General features: G+C 41.9%; 1 protein-coding gene across 4 annotated transcripts in view; it reads left to right on the top strand.

The window, feature by feature from the left end:
* Window positions 1-1190: 1190 nt before the first annotated feature.
* Window positions 1191-12286, top strand: part of b4galt2 (UDP-Gal:betaGlcNAc beta 1,4- galactosyltransferase, polypeptide 2) — a 375893-nt gene continuing 364797 nt past the window's right edge. For 2 of the 4 annotated variants that reach the window (XR_012101020.1, XM_073062913.1), the window contains exon 1: window positions 1418-1915. The gene's annotated coding sequence lies outside the window, so the exon portion shown is untranslated. The other 2 variants (XM_073062911.1, XM_073062910.1) reach the window with 2 other exon arrangements.

Genomic DNA, 12286 nt, shown 5'->3' on the forward strand with positions numbered 1-12286 from the left:
CTCAGGTTGGAGGAGCAACACTTTATATTCCATCTGGGTAGCCTCCAACCTGATGGCATGAACACTGATTTCTTGAACTTCCGAATTGCCCTGCCCTTCACCATTCCCATTCCTGTTTCCCTCTCTCATCTCCTCCCCCTTCCCTTTTTCCCATGACCCACCCTCTCCTATCTCTTTCACCTATCAGCTTCCCAGCCCTTTATTTCACCCTTCCCCCTCACCCGGTTTCACCTATCACCTAGCCACCTTGTACTTCTTCCTCCCCTTTCCCCATCTTCTCGATTTAACTACTCGTGTTCCAGTCCTGCTGAAGGGTAAGGAGTCCAAAAATTTATATATATACATATACACACACACACACACTAATACATATATAAATATTATAATACACACACTTGACTCTGAAGACTCTGTCCTTGTATGAGCTTGAGTACACATACTCTCACTCTTCAGCACATTACCTCTTCTATCAATTCCCTCCTGCTCCTTACATTATTCCCCTCCCCCACCTACACTTCTGTGCAGCGGTCTCAGGAATACACACACACACACATATATATATATACACAGTTAAGGTGCCTAAGGCCTTTGCATAATACTGTAGTAACTTTAAGTACTGCACAGTACTTTAGCCACGAAAGAAAAACTCATTTCATGTCATATGTGAGTGATGTTTGAAATGGGTCATTTGTGGACTGAGAATGGGAAAGGGACGGGGAAGGAGAATCATGTTTGGGAAGAAGGATGAAGTGGGAAATACTAGAGAGACATTTTGAAATGATCGAGAAACTAATCAAATCAAATGACCTTTCCTGGTGTCTCGGGGCTGGGTGTGTTTGCACTTGTGCCAGCCTCTGCCACCTGTCCTATACCCCTCCAGCAGCGCTTTACCCTTGCCATTCCCAACATCTTTTGTTGCTTGCCGCCAGATTTACAAACTCGCTCTCCGCTCCACAAATACAGTACTGAGCACTTTTGCACAGTCCTCTACCTTCCTCCTCACCTGGTTTCACCTATCATCTATTACCCGCCAGTGTTCTGCATCCCCTCCCCTCACCTCACTCTGGCTCCTTCCCCCCTCCTCTCCGGTCCTGATGAAAGGTCTCCACCCGAAACGTCGACTGTTTATCCCCCCTTCACAGGTACTGCCAGACTTCCCCAGTATTCTGCAGAGTGTGAAAGAGGGAACTCCTACTTTCCACGCTAAAGGTAGCACACCTCGCCACGGAGCGGCTTTAAAATGCCCTGATTTTAAGCGTGAAGTTGGGCTCGAGTCAGAGGAAGAGTTAATGGGGGATGAATTATTGCCACAGCCTCCGCTAAACCCAGCCCACCGCCCCACCCCCGCAATGCACCCCCTGGTGGCAGGTTCGAGTTTGATCCTTGCTGGATTCCGTACGCTTCTGTCGGTCAGTTATCTCCCAGCTCCGAGGCGAGAGCGAACGTTGTGACCGGCGCTGGGAGCCCGCAGCCCGCAGCCCGCAGCCAGCCCTGGGTTCCGCTCCGTCCGTCCGTCCGTCCGCTCCGCGGCCGCGCTGATACAGTCTCCCCCACCCCCACCCCACCCCACCTCCCCTCCAGCCCGATCGCTCTGTGCTGCCCCGCGACTCCTCTTTCCCAAGTCGCCACTTCGAAATCATAACATTTTTGCCGCGGATTTCTGCAAAGATTTCTGTTGCATGGAATGTGTGAGATTGCATTTTCATGCTTTTGTTCCTTCCCACTCTCCTTTCCAAAGGCTTTGTGTCTTCTGTCTGAGTGCCTTCGTTTGGCGGCCAATGATTGCACTGTGTGTTTTTTACATGCTGCAATTTCTATTTAGTTCATCTTGATCAATGAAGAGGTGAAAACAAAGACTGAAGATTTATTTCTTGCAGGACATGTATCGGTGCTACATTTTACAGTGGGAAAACAGGTAAGTTATATTCTTATTTTAAAATGCTCGTGAATCTCTAGGTGCGTGCGTATGGGATTATTTTAGATAAATATGAATGAAGTGTATTGCAACGTTTAAGATAATTCCTGAGCTCCCAAATTTCTGATGGCCTAATGAGTTAATATCAGGATGTTTCATTTTAGGATCTGTGTTGTGTAAATACCGTTAACTGCAGATCAATTTTCATCAAGTGTATTTCCGATGTCAGTGCCACGCCAATACAGTGTTTATATTATTGTGGCACCAACTATTCAATTCACCGTTTGCTTTATTTGAATGTCTTTTTTTAAAAATAAATCCTACTTCATCCATCTTTGTTTACTTACATGGTGTTGTTTCTGATTAATATTTCCAGTAATAATGCATTTATAGTCACGTCCCCTCGACCAAGTCATTCCACAACACATTGGACATATTCCTTGTCATATTTCACACACATTTTTTTATCCAGCTGTTATTTAATTTCTCTGGAAACGTGCAATTTTACTGGCTTTGCCTTCCACTATTTTTACTTGTCCCAATTTATGGCTTCAAGTTAGGTGTGTTCAATCATTAAATAAGAATTATATTACTTCTGCTTCGCGTTTCTGTGTTTCGCCATCATTTAGTGTCAGTCTTCAGTATCAGATGCAATAGTGTTAATGTATGGTTTAAAAATCATAATTAATATATTTGGTTGTTCATTTTGTAGACTTGTTTGTGCTGCTATCAAGCGATTGGCGTTACTTATTTATCAATTTGCCATTTTTGAATTGTCATATCCTAAAGAATCTTTGCCTTGATGTGCAAGTGGTGAAACCATATTTTAAAGTTTTAAAAAGAGCACGTTGCAGGGATAATGAGAGAAAATAAATTCAACAAAAGTCTTCCTTCCATTGACTCTTAGTTGCAAGCTCTCTCAATGGTTGTGATTTCTTGACACTGCTCCTCCAATGTAGATCACAGGAGACAAGGTAGATGGTGTTGTTTTTCTCTTCATCACTTGATTGACTTAACCACTTGATATGGTACACCATCTAATGACTAAACTGCAAACTGGGTAGTCTCAAGTTTCTTTGTTTTTGCTGTTGTTTGTTTATATCCAGTGAGGTTTATAGATAGATTCTATATGTAAAGCTTGTGTTGTTCTGGTATATGTAGATGATACAAAGCACTATAACTAAATGTGTGGATGAGACAGAGCATTGTAACTAAATCATAATCATGCATTACTTTGGTTTTGAGGTTCACTCAGATCTATAAAGAGGAAATGGTTAGAACACTCTCTGCTTTCCGGCATTTATCTTTTATTTCCTTTCTCACCACCGGTAAATTATGTACCACTGGCACTACTGAATGAGATGAGGTTTCTTCAGTTTGCAGCCATAATGACAGTGATATGGTAAAAAGAGACTGGCAACAACTTTTGGCATTCAAAGCTGTAGATGAAATTGTTGTCAGTAATTTTCTTCGCTTGCTGTTACAAAATGAGTGATTTTGAGGTAAAATTCAGGTTTCTATCATCATTCCAGCTGAAAGCCCATTGTAAATGTTAAGTCATGTTGAATAAAGTGTAGCTGACATTTTAACTGCATAATTTCTGCTAAATCAGTTACCTGCCTTTGGGAAAGAATTTTTATAAGCAGAATGTAATTTCTTCAATGCATTTGAAAATTCCACGAGCTGTATTTCATCTTTTTTACTTTTTAAAAATTCCAGTTGTATGTACTAAACTTTGTTTTAAACAGGCTTTTTGCTTTCTGATTTGCTGGCTTCCAGATCTACATTTAATTCTGATTGGCCACTCCATTCTAGATCCACCTGTATGTGGTGCCAGAATGCAGGTCAGGAAAGAATTTAGGACATTGCCACCATGGAGCCAGCTAAATCTTGAACAGCATTGACTTTTTTCCAAGCTGAATTCTCAAAATGTTCAGGAATTTTGTTGCATTGCTTTTCCTCTCTGTTTCAGCTTTTAACTGTGATCTTAATCCATGTTAACCATCCATCTTAATCCAGAAACTGTTGCTCTCTTCTTTATATATCGCATTCGACAGCAAATCCGGAGAGAAAGATGAACATCGAATTTATCGTCATAGAAACATGTTTAATGTTTCAGGCCATAGAGCTTTCATTGAAAATTTCTGGCCCCATTTTCTGCTTTCTTTAATTCAAGCATTTGCTGTAGTTTCCCTTTGTGTTAGTTTTCTCTTGTTGAGCACAATGCAACACACTGCGAAATGAATGTTTGGTCATAGAAATAGCATGTTTGTTCGGTAATCCACATGGCTGGTGAAATGACGCAGAGAAACATTTTCAATTCTTACAATGAGAGTGGAGGAATTTTAAATTCAGATCATTCCAGCTGGTATCAAATAATTTCCCATGAAGTTACTGGTACTCATGTTTAAAAAAGATACAACAGTTCACAAACATCCTTTAGGGGAGGAAATTTGGCTTCTTACCAGGTTGGCTGTTTAAGACCCCATCTAGATAACAATGAGCATGAGTTATAACTGGGCTCTCATTTGGCCTGGAGGATTGTTTTACTGGCTGTAACAAATTGTTGGAAGGTGAACTACCAGATTTGACTAGCATCCCTGACAGGACGAAGGCATATCCAGCCCTGTCAAGGATTTAACAGCATCCCTGTTGACATGTGGAGATGTATTAAAAATTGGAGATAGCTATGTCACATTATCCAGCAATAGTTTGATATAGTAATACTCTCTGATGGATGGAATTTGGATTTTTGTGTTCACACTTTATAAAACTGGTTGTGTCAATACTTTGGAGGAAAAAGATTCTGCTTTAAATCTCGAACATCTCAAAATGCAGGAGGAACTCTATGTCAGAAATCCTCTTTGGAGGGAAATGAATAGTCGACATTTCAGACTGAGACCCTTCAATCAGGATTCGAGAAGGGGTCACGGCTGAAAATGATTGTTCATTTCTATCGATGCTGCCTGACCTGCTGAGTTCCTCCAAAATTGTGTGTGTGTTGTCACTATTTTGTATCTCTTGCTTCATTCATTCCTTGTCAGGGGTCCTTTAATTTCTGTACTGATCTTGAAGTGTGTTTCTAAGAGGACTGTTGGCTTTTAAATTGAGGGCAAGTATAGATACAAAAGCAATCATTGTATACGATAGTTCCATGTCAATTTCTCAAGTTGTGCTGGGATCTGGCTTCAGAGAGACTAGGTATCTGCTATTGACTAGCTTTCCCAACTTGGGCACCAGCATGATCCTTTTGCATCCACAATATGGAACCGAGAGATGGAAGCAGGTTTCGGATGTGTGGGTTGTGGAGGAAATTTTGCAGAACCACAGAGAAAGAGGAAGGTGTCAGGATCCATTACTTTCCATTGAGTGTGAGCACAAAGGCATGGGATGGATGGTCACCTTTTGCTTTGATTCTCTGATCTCTTCCATTTTCCTATCTCACTATTTGTTCAAAGTACATTTATTATCAAAGTGCATATATACTGTATACTACCTTGAGATTAATCTCCTTACAGGCAGCCACAAAGCAAAGCAACCCAATAGAACCCATTAAAAAAGGACCATCAAACACCCAATGTGCAGAGAAAAACCCAAATCCTGCAAACAGTAAAAGAAAACAAGTATCATTCAGATCTGATGTTCAAGAAAGTGAGTCTGGATCCAAGAAGCCAGTCGCAGCCGATCCAGGAGCCTGTTAGTTGCAGATGACAGCCAGAGCTTAGCAGGTTAGGATAGATCCCCCAAAAGTGATACTGCAGTGATTTACATTCAGGAGAAAGTCTTTATCATTCACTCAGGATCTCGTTAAGATCTGTATCATTGTGCCCAACATGAACAAGAAGTCCTTGTGATTACCACGTGCAATATCATTTGTAAGATGGTGATGTTTAGTTTGATGAAATTCTATCAACCTGCACCATGTAGCATCACTGCTGATCAGGTTGGTTGAGCTTTGAAGGGCAAGTCTGCCCAGCAAGAGGCAGCTGGTGTGAGAGCTAACACTAGGTGTAAACTTTGATCCTCCTCCTGATTACCTTTGGTTGCTGATGGTCTTGGTGGAATGGCCCTTAAAGTGTTAGAGAGAAGCCCTGATTTTAAAAGTGAAGAACGCCTCCATTATACAACAAAGTAGTTCTGTTACGTTAAATCCAACATGTTCAAAGTAAAAATATAGGCATGCTGGGTGGGCTGCTACCATCCCACAGCAACAAGCACTTATGGTTACTGTGACACTTTGCACTAAAATGGACATTATTATTTTTTGTCTAATTTTTACTTGTCTAAAAATTGTGTATAATTTGATTTTTTTTTTTGCGAATGCTGCTTATTTGATGCTAGTCCTGTGATGTTGCTGCAAGTAAGTTTCTCACTGCACCTGTGCGTACATGTATTTGTATATATGGCAATAAACTCGACTTTGAATTACAGCGATAGAAAAGTACAGCACAGAAACAGGCCCTTCGGCCCATCCACTCCATGCTGAGACTACTTAAACTGACTACTCCCATCGACCTGCACTGGGACCATGCCCCTACCAACCACGTACCTCTCCAGGTTTCTCTTACACATTGATATCGAGCTTGCATGCACTACTGGCAGCTCATTCCACACTCTCACGACCCTCTGTCAAGAAGTTTCCCCCTCATATTCCCCTTAAACTTTTCTTTTTTCACATTTAGCCCATGACCTCTAGTTGTATTCCAAACCAACCTCAGTGGAAAAAGCCTGCTCGCATCTACCCTATCTATACCCTTCATAATTTTGTATACTCTATCAAATCTCCCCTCAATCATCTATGTTCCAAGGAATAAAGCCCTAATCTATTCAATCTTCCCTTATAACTCAGTGTTTCCAGTCCTGGAAACATCCTTGTAAATTTTTTCTATCAGCTTTATTTACATCTTTCCTGTAGATGGCTACCACTGGACACAATCCTCCAAATTAGACCTCCTCAATGTCTTATACAACTACAACATAACATCCAATCTCCTGTACTAGATACTTTGATTTATGAAGGTCAATGTGCTGAAAGCTTTCTTTACGACCCTGTCTACCTGTGATGCCACTTTTAATGAGTTAATTACCTGTATTCACAGATTCCTTTTATTCTACGGCACACCTCATTGCCCTACAGTTCTCTGTGTAAGACCTACCCTGGCTGCATTTCACTGAGATTTATTTTCCTGTGTTTGATATTTCTCACTGCAACTTTGCTATGAAGTCGGGAAACAACCCAGTTTTGGTGAGGAATTTTTTTTCCCAAACCAAGTATATATGCTTCAGAATCAGATGCTGGAAAAGCTATAACATCAGCCTTGCTTGTATTCTAAGCAGTGAAAGCAGGATTTAAAAAAAAGAAATGTTGAAGAGTTTCAGTATTTGTGAAGAGAAATGGACATTCGAGGTTTTAGGTCGAGATCATCTAAATGGACTGAAAGGTTGAGGAGGTATGGCAGAATAGAGAGGTGGGTGGGTGGGGGAGGTGTGGAGCAAGTGCTGGCAAGCATTAGATGGAACTAACTGAAGAGAGGTGATGGGTAGATGGAGAAAGGAAGATTGGAAGTAATGACAGAGATTGGGAAGTGAAGGAGGTGACAAAAAGGCTGCAGGTGATAGTATCTGACAGGAAATGAAATGAGATTATGGAACTAAATAAGGGTGGTGTGGTGAGACCATGGGGACATTAGGGGGCTGGTACTCTGCAGAAATGTGTGTGTGATGGGCAGACGGAATGGGTAAAGAAGGCGAAAGATGGAAAGGAGGTGATGGGGGCTGGGGTAGGTGTAGGAGGGATTGGTTAGATCAGCAAGAGAAAGTAAAATGGGAGGAGGGGAATGCATTTACCTGAATTTGGTGAATTCAGAGTTCATGCTGTCAGGTTATAGATTAATACTGAGGCTCTCTGTTGGTCAGAGTTGACTATTGATATTGCATCCTAGCTGTCTACGAAATATGCAAGACAGTAAGCATGCCAGGGCAGTACAATATGGAGAGAGACTTCCCCATGCATTAGGCTTCCCCTTTCCATGCGGCTTCTAAATCCAAAGGGATGGCAGAGACTGATACAGTTTGGCTCCAGTGGCATTGCAGGAGTTACCATTTGGCATTGAACCCAACGTAGGATTGCCTTAGGATCTCCAGCTCCATATTTTCCTGTGAGCTTTACTCCTAAAGCCTTCCTTACAACTGGGTGTAGCTGCAAGGCAGTGTGGGATGTGAGAGCAGAGTTTTCTTTCGAGCTGTGCTGCCAACCAAGGCTGAGAAGCTCCATCTGGCTGAAGCAACTGGCTTTAAGGCACCAGTAACCCACTTTTGTCCATTCTCCTGTCAGCAGAAACGCTTCTGCTGGGCTTAGTAGCTAAGCCACATGTGAAGGCCAGGAGCTGGGCTTGGTTGTCAGAGACTATTTGAGTTGCAAGCTATAGGGAGCATTTATTAGATAAGAGGGAACTTATCCCTACTACCTCTCCCTGGCAACGATAACCTAAAGGAACCTAAATTTGTTATATCATCTATATCAATGATAATGTGGTAAATTGGATCAGCAAATTTGCTAATGATACAAAGATTGGAGGTGTAGTGGACAGTGAGGAAGGTTTTCAAAGCTTGCAGAGGGATTTGGACCAGCTGGAAAAATGGGCTGAAAAATGACAGATGGAGTTTAATATAGACAATTGTGAGGTGTTGCACTTTGGAAAGAAAAACCAAGGTAGAACATACAAGGTAAATGGTAGGGCACTGAGGAGTGCAGTAGGACAGAAGGATCTGGGAATACAGATACAAAATTCCATAAAAGTGGCGTCATAGGTAGATAGGGTAGTAAAGAGAGCTTTTGGTACATTGGCCTTTATAGATCAAAATATTGAGTATAAGAGTTGGAATGTTACGATGAGGTTGTATAAGGCATTGGTGAGGCTGAATTTGGAGTATTTTGTGCAGTTTTGGTCACCAAATTACAGGAAGGATATTAATAAGGTTGAAAGAGTGCAGAGGTTTACAAGGATGTTGACAGGACTTGAGAAACTGAGTTACAGGAAAGGTTGAATAGGTTAGGACTTTACTCCCTGGAGCGTAGAAGAATGAGGGGAGATTTGATAGAGGTGTATAAAATTATGATGGGTATAGATAGAGTGAATGCAAGCAGGTTTTTTCCACTGAGGCTAGGGGAGAAAAAAAAGAGGACATGGGTTAACGGTGCAGGGGGAGAAGTTTAAAGGGAACATTGGAGGGGGGGGGCTTCCTCACGCAGAGAGTGGTGGGAGTGTGGAATAAGCTGCTAGATGAAGTAGTAAATGCAGGCTCACTTTTAACATTTAAGAAAAACTTGGACAGGTACATGGATGAGAGGTGTATGGAGGGATATGGTCCAGGCACAGGTCAGTGGGACTAGACAGAAAAATGGTTTGGCACACAAGAAGGGCCAAAAGGCCTGTTTCTGTGCTGTAATGTTCTATGGAACTGGTTATAGGCTACCCTGGTGGAACATGAGGTGCCGTTTCCCTCGTCTGTGATTAGCCTTGCCGTTGTAGTAGTGGAGACAGATAATTTGATGCGGACGTGGGGAGGGGGAGTCAAATACCTGGCAACTGGGAGCTGCACGTGCCTGTAGAGCACAGATCAGAGGTGCTGGGCCAAGAGGAGCTGTAGTCTGCGTTTGATCTCACCGATATAGGGGAGACAACATTGAGAGCACCAGATACAGGGACGGCCTAGAAAGGGTGAGGGAGGAGGTACAGGGACAAATGTTACACCTCTTCCAATTGCAGGTGAAAGGCTTGGGGATGGGGAGAGAAAAATGAGCAAACTAGGGAGTCGTGGAGAGAGTGGTTACAACAGAAAGGGATGGAGAGGGGAAGATAGAGCTGATGGTGGAATTGCTCTGTAGCTAGCAGAAATTTCACAGAGTGATGAGCTGAATTGATAGCCCGGTGGGATGAGAGGTAAGGTGAAGCAATCTCTGTGTCTGTTTTGCTTGGGTGAAGATGAGGTAAGAGTGGAAGTGTGGGAAGCAGAGATGTGGATGAAGGTGCCACCAACTAGAGTGGAGGGGAAGCTTCATTACTGGAGGAAAGAAAGGAGACATCTTGGACAAACACGAGGAAATCTGCAGATGCTGGAAATTCAAACAACACACAAAATGCTGGTGGAACACAACAGGGCAGGCAGCATCTATAAGGAGAAGCACTGTCAACGTTTCGGGCCGAGACCCTTCGTTAGGGCTAACTGAAAGGAGAGATACTAAGAGATTTGAAAGTAGTGGGGGGAGGGGGAAATGCAAAATGATAGGAGAAGACCGGAGGGGGTGGGATGAAGCTAAAAGGTGATTGGCAAAAGTGATACAGAGCTGACCGGAGTGGGTGGGATGTCGCCAATCACCTTTCCAGCTCTTAGCTTCATCCCACCCCCTCCGGTCTTCTCCTATCATTGAACACTACAATACATCCCACCCCCTCCGGTCTTCTCCTATCATTGAACACTACAATACAGGAACAGGTCCTTTGGGCTATCTAGTCTCTGCTGAACTTTTGATCTGCCTAGTCCTATCGACCTGCACTCAAACCAATAGAGGGATAGAACACTGTTGTGTGTTAAAAATCCCAGGAGATCAGCAGTTTTGAGATACTCAGGGCACCTTGTCTGGCACCAACAATCATTCCATGGTCCAAGTGACATAGATCACATTTCTTCCCCATTCCTTCAACACATCAATTGCAGCCGTTTGATAAAGCCATTCCCCATCCCAGTTTCCCCAGAGCACTTAACTCTCTGCAAAGACCATACATCACACAAAAAAATCCTGGCATACCTTTGACCCATTTTGTTACCAAATAGCTCTTGTGATTCATTCACTATTCTGAACAATAATTGTACCCAATTGTATAATCATAAGTCGCTGATTTAGTCCAGGAAGAAAGAAATTGTCAACAATTTTACACCAAGATGTTTAATCACACGGGATGTCTGAAACCAGGGCTTCAATTAACAATTTTTTGTGAATTAAATAAGCCATTGAAAATTGAAGTGGTTTATGTGGAGTATCTGCATTAGCTAGTAGCACATCCAGCTTCACTTTCTGTTAGGAACTTGCATGTTAGGAACATGCAGCAGAAAGTATCAATGGTGCCCTCCCCTGAGCACCTGACAGTAGGCAGCTATTCATTTGAAAGTGCTTTGGACTACTGTATGTTATTGAAAATCAAGCAAGATTCTGACTAATTTTAGCTGAACGTTTGGTATAGGTTGAATGTCATGGGTACTATGTGATGTAACATTTACAGTTATTGCTTTGTTATCACGGAAGCAGAAATTCTGGGGCAAGGTATTCAGTATTTCAAGGCAGCTTCCATGGAGAGAGAAATATTTAATATTCAGGTTTGAAACGTTTGTTTTCAGAGCAGGGAACATTTTTGGAGGAAAATGCATGTTTAAAATTGTAAGAAGAAGGGAAGGGTGAAGAGAACAAAGAGGATATCTTTGATAGAATGGAGGGGGAAATGAAAACACACTTTGGTGTTAACAATAGAAGAGCCCCAAATCTTGTTAATTGTAAGTGCTCTTTCTGAAGGGGATGTAAATAGAGACAGAACAGAGGAGAGGATAAAAATAAAATCTGGTGGAATTTGTGTGACAGAACTCTGCAGTTGATGGAGCTGTGGAATAAAGGAGGATGCTGGGAAATCCCAGCAGGTCAGGCAGCATCTGTCAAGAGAGGGAAACAAAAGCTGAATTGGAATAGAACTTGTTAGTTATCGAAAAGCAAAATGCTGCAGATATTGAAAATCTGAAACAAAAATAGAAAATGCTAAATATGTTGCTGAGCCTCTAGAAATATTAGGCTTGAACCTTGCCTTACTTGCTTAAATGCTGCGTTGCCATTGAAGGCAACTGGCTCTTTATGATCATTCCTTGATCAATGGTATGGTGAGATCCGGAGATGAATGGTTACTACATAACCTGAATTCTGTATCACTTAGCATGTATCTGCTGATGATGTTTGATGGGAGTATTGATCATTCTGTTCATCATTTTACTGATGTTAGGGGTGAAGTCCAAATGGTAATTACACTGATCATAACTACACTGTTTTAGAAGTATCTTTTTAATGTGATGAAATATCCCAAGGCGGGGTGTATTTTAGCATAGAAACAGCATAGGTGGACATTTAATAGCAGGTACCTAAAGTTTGGTCAAAGGGATACTGTGAAAGTCAGGAATCCATTTCAACCACAACTTTCGTTTATGTATCAAAGGTTGCAAAATGACCGCAGTTAGTCTTTCCACTGTTGTTTTGTAAATCTATTATTACTATTTTATCTTGTTAGCAATCATTTTTATCCACAATTGTTGAATAAAAATCCACCAATATAG

This window comes from Hemitrygon akajei, chromosome 12 (assembly GCF_048418815.1).
Source record: "Hemitrygon akajei chromosome 12, sHemAka1.3, whole genome shotgun sequence".
NCBI classification, from domain to species: Eukaryota; Metazoa; Chordata; class Chondrichthyes; order Myliobatiformes; family Dasyatidae; genus Hemitrygon; species Hemitrygon akajei.